The sequence below is a fragment of the Miscanthus floridulus genome, chromosome 18 (genome assembly GCF_019320115.1).
Source record: "Miscanthus floridulus cultivar M001 chromosome 18, ASM1932011v1, whole genome shotgun sequence".
NCBI lineage: Eukaryota > Viridiplantae > Streptophyta > Magnoliopsida > Poales > Poaceae > Miscanthus > Miscanthus floridulus.
Window position 1 is genome coordinate 7,267,301 of NC_089597.1, and position 5,416 is coordinate 7,272,716.

A 5,416-nucleotide genomic window follows, 5' to 3' on the forward strand; every position below is an offset into this window, starting at 1 on the left:
GATGTCCTTGTGGGGCTTGCGAGCCCCCCATGATGATTTCTTTGCTCCCGGCTTGATGTGGCTTTTGGCCAGGAGAGCTCGCGCGTTCTGGTGCTCGAGTCTTCTTGGCACGACGGCGTCGCAGCCGCCACATCTCCACTTCCGGGTGAAGCTGTCGGTTCTGGTGAGGGACCATCATGACCTGTAGCTGTGGAAGCTGGCTTTGAGTGCAACGCGGTTTGGTCTGCTCATCGCGGCACGCGGTGCGCTCGGGGAGCCCGCTTCCTCGGATGCATGTGCCTCCGAACGAAGGTTGGCGGTCCTCCGAAGCATGTCGTGCAGCTGGCCCGCCACGTAGGATCGAATCCTAGTTTCGGGCTTGACCCTATGTGGTGTGATATCGGTTGATGGCTTGATTTCTGATGATGATGCTGTGTGGCGGCGGGTAGTTTCGTCGTTCGTGCGTGCCTTGGCTCGTTGCGTTCCGATGGCGGAGACACTGTCCGGGGCGCGATTCTACCGTGGGATCCAATTTTGCCACGTGGCTAATCTGGACTAGGAAGGAGCTCGTGTTGGGGGCGTTGCCCCGCCGGTTCGGGTGGTATCGTGGTTCCCGACGGCGATGTGGCCTCAGTGTGCCATTCCCCAGGCGAGCTCGCCACGAGCCATGGCCATCCGGCTTTTTGGGTGGAAGGCCTGGCCGTGGCCAGTGATGAGAGAGGGCCGCGAGCCCCTACGTAGGTAAACTCTAGGTTGCAGCCCCTGTGGACAATTCTGAGAGTGCGCCCGCCATAGGTCGCAGGACCAGATTCCTGAGGTGGGAGTCTAGGCTATTGCCAAGGGCAGACGCGGGCACCGGCCCTTTGGTGTGGTTAACCATGTGGTTACCTAGAAGGGTGTGGCTGGTCGAGGCTATTCCTCGGGCGAGTTCGTTGTGAGTCGTGGTCCTTTGGTTTCTCAGATGGGAAACTTGGCCACGGCTTGCGACGAGTAAGGGTACTGGCCCCTCCGGGTAGGTGAACTCTAGGATACAGCCCCCGAGGGTAGTTCCGGGAGTGTGTTCGCCACGGGCCACGGAACTCATATTTCCAAGGTGGAGGTCTAAACTGTGGCTGATGGCGGACGCGGGCGCTGGCCCGTTGGCGTCGATGAACCCATAGTTTTTACGATGGATGTGACCGCCGTAGGCCATTCCACCAGCGAGTGCACCGGCGGTACGAGGAGCCATCGCTTTCTTCTTCAATTAAACGGGAGTGCGCGATTGTCCCCTACCTGGCGCGCCAACTGTCGGTGTTTCATAAACCGGACTAGTAAATTACCGCGCTGCTCTAGGAAGACGATGCTAGCATCAAATAGACACGAGGATTTATACTGGTTCAGGCTAGAGCCCTACATCCAGTCTCAGAGAAGATCGAGTGCGTGTTCCTCGCTTGAATGCTCTGAAGTTCTTACAATAGGGGCTGCAAGAATGGTGAAAGAGGTGGTAGAACCTATGCTAGGCGAGGGGCGGCCTGAAGAGAAGCTCTAGGAGCTCTACCGCTATGGATGGAATGGTAGAGGATGAAGAATAAGAAGATGATCCTTGACGGGTGCCCTGGCTGCCCTTATATAGAGTTCGGAGCTAGGGCTTGTTACAAAGAGGAGGTTCTTCCGACCGAAGGGTCGTGAGCCTGAGAGAGGTCCTAGCTAACTTGGCTTGCAAGCTACGCCGCCTTTTGTTCCTCGTCCGGGCGTGGCTATCGTCATGGTCTTGTGGCCACATCGCGGTAGGGTCTGACGTGGTGCTACTGTGCTGGTCGTGGCTATATTGTAGCCATGGTGATAGTTCGTCAGCTGTCCTGTGCAACGCGGCATCCGTCATGGTCTTCGCCATCATCTCCAGTTCCTCGGGGTGTCGTACCTGTAGTAGGTAGCTGCCCCGGGTCATCATTCGTCTAGACGCTTCTCGGGGTTGAGGGCTACGACCCCGATCGTTGGGGTTAGAGCACTCTGCCAGCCAGGGAGGTCTCTAGGTCGAGACCCATTGTCGTGGATCCCATCCCATAGTGGGTAGGGCCATACGCGCGTCCTGTCGGTCCGTATTCGGACGGTGGGCTTTGGATTTGTTGCCACCGGTGTGCGGTGTTGTCTCGCTGGTGCGGTATGGCGCTGGGTTGGCGTCTAACCGGACCGAGGTGACCGCTGTCACATCGGTCCTCGAGGGGTCGATGCGGCATGCTCGCCCTTGTCAAAGCAGGTTCGTTGGGTAGAGCTCAACCTCTCCCTGTCCCTCTCAGGGGTTGTGACGGAGGAGAGGTCGTGCATATGAGGAAGGGGTCGTGAACACCCCTGGCCTCAGCGCCTGACCTGCTCTGCTCGGCTTTTGCTGGGCCTTGGTCGTTCGGGCTTTTGCTGCCTGCTGCGTAGTGGACTGCGCGGCCCGTCATCTAACCAGTGTCCTGGGTTATAGCCCCGACACATTACCATTAATTATGGTGGCTTTTGTTGTATCACACACGTTATGAAATCATGAACCAAAATTTTGAATTAAAATGTTTTATAATAGCAACGGTGGGTAATTTAATTAGATGCAAATTTCGAGTTTATCTTGTTTTTTCGTACATGACATATGCAGATAACTTATATATAAATGTAGGGTGTTATCTTGAATTATCTTTTGTAATGGCAGAGATGGGTAATTTAAATGCAAAATTAGCGGTTACTTTATTTATTTTTCATAATGGTAGAGGTGGGTAAGTATTTCATAAATTACAATATATATCCAATGGCTATTATCGGTCATGATGATTAGAGACTACCAAATTGAAGGCTACATATTTCTGATTATTGTGAGAATTTTAAGGATTTATGTTTTTTCCCTAGCGCATCAGATGAAAATTAACGTGGTGCCTCTGTTGAGGCCTCTAATTAGTAATAATAATAAGATGCTCATGCGTCACACGAAATTTAATATATCACATAAGTTGTTCTAATTTGTATGAGCACGGATTATGGTTCCAGATCTTCCGGGATATAGAGGACAATTTGAAATCTAAAAGAAAACAGGACTGAAGAATCACTTTGCATTTAATTTTCAAAACATCTCAAATCCCATCTTCCGTTCTTCCGCAAGCCAGCCCAAACCTTTTACAAAACAAAGTGAAGTAATGAACCAAGCGAGGAGCAGGTGCTGATTCAACTCGGTAAGGTGTTTGTTACCGACATGTTTGGAGTAATCTGTCTGTTCATAATTAATTACGAGGAAGACCCCTTTTGATTTACCATGTCACGTACTTGTCGAGGGTTGTACTGATGAATGCGTACAGCCTAGAGGCACATTTATTTAAACCAGATTGGACCAGAAACTTCTAAAGACCTTAGTTTACGTTTTGATCAGTTGAACTTCCAATGCGGACTCTGTTACGGTTTCTGCGACCATTTATTACCTTTTATTTATTACATTGGCCGATGTGGCGCTCTATTTAAGGAAGAAAGAGAGGTTCTATCGAGCCTCCGAGATCCCATGCGCCATCCTCCCCATCGCCGCCGCCATTCTTCCCGCGCGTCCCTGACCCCTCTCCCGCGCGTGTTCTTGCTCGAGTCGGCCGTCTCCCGCGCACGCTTTCGCCTTGGCCGCCATCTCCCGCGCGCTGCCGCACCCTAGGTGAGATGCCGCCACTGCCGATGCCAAATTTCTCCAGGTGCGCGCGCTTCTTCCGCACCCGCCCCCTCCCGTCCTCCCGCCAAATCTTCCTTCTTCCTCTCCCGTGCACAGCCCCGACCTCTCCAGCGCGAGACCCTGAAACGCGTGCGCAGCTCCTTGTCCTCACGCGCCGGCTGCAGATAAGGATCTCCAGGTCCAAATCGAAGTAGGCCCCCAAGTTGACCTAGCCTCCCCAACTGAGCTCCTCCCCCAACAGTAACCCAAATCCATACCCAAATCTCTGAATCAGAGATGAATCGATTAACAAAGTCTAGTTCGCGTCGAGTCATAGGTGTCCCTAGAACCAATGTTTTAAATAGCGGGCTAAGCCTTAGCGGTTGCCTCTCTCAAAAGCTAAGAAAGGCTATAGCGGGCTAAGCCATTTAGCGGCCGAGAAAAAATATGTCAAGTATTAGGTATTAAGATGCCGACTATCATGTCTCAGGTATAAAAAATTGACAAAGCAGGCATCATTAATCAACTCACATAAATCTAATCAAGTATGAATGTTGGCAGTATGAGCAACGGCAACAGAAATCACTGCCATAATAAGATGGGCAAGAGAAATCACTGACATAATAAGATGGACTTCTGCATTTTTTTTCCATCATGAATTTTTTTTCATCCTGGACATAAATCAAAAGTTCAGAGATGCTCATCGGTATAGTTTAATCAAACTTGAGTACAGAGATGCTCATCGGTATTGCTTTGTTCAGAAAGAACCAAATCATATCTAATCTAATCGAAGGCTGCTGACATTCTGACAATACCTGGCCAGCGCGCAGATGGCCCAAGGTGGCTGCGTCCGCATCTTCCTCATGGCTTGCAGCTCCTGTTTCGTACCTCCGGCCAAGTCGCAGGCTCGCAGCAACCCACCGCCACCGACGTCGTCGGCGCCGCCGCCAGCACTTTTGGTCGCTGAGATTTCAAGAAGAATGACAACGCAGCTCAATCCACCAGCTCTATCGAGTTGTTTTGGGCCTGCGCGATTTTAGCCCAACAGAATTCAAAGCCCATGTCGATTTTGGTTGGATAGCGGCGCTAAATGAACCTTGATTCAGCGAATTTCGCACGCTATTAGCGTCAGCGATCTCATAGCGCGAAAAGTGTCGATGCCTAGCGGCCGCCTTGCTCAACCCCTATATCCCACTATAGCGGACGCTATATCCCGCTATTTAGAACCTTGCCTAGAACCCGTTCTCCGTCCGTCCGTGGTCCTGTGGCCTCTGCTCTGGCCGCCGGTGCTTCTGCATCTCGGATTCTTCCAGCCGGTGCCTCTGTTCCTTGTCAGCCATGCTTCTTCAATCAATGCTTCTCCCGTTGGTGGATGGTGGCCAACGTCATCTCCTTCGAAGGGTAAGTCGTCGGAGCTGTGGTTCTATGGATTACAGATTGTTCATCTACATCTTCTTTGTTAAATAATTTCTTGGTTAATTAGGTTGACATATGTAGTGCAAAGTGCCTTGTAGATGGAATTTGCTTGTACTGCTAGGCTGCGTTCGCTGGTCTGGTTTTTCCAGACCAGCCGGCTGCTCCTCCTCACAAAACACTGTTCATCAAACATCCGCTACAGTGTTCCTCTCTCACAAAACCAGCCAGTTTCAGCCAAGTTTTAGACCAGCGAACGGGGCCCCAGTGTTCCCGTATATGACAGTAGTATATGGAAATTGATTAATTAAGGTGTCATGGTTGTGTGCTTGTAGATGGAAATTTGTGTCAGCTTGTACTGCTATTGTTAGTGCTGTACTGCTAGTG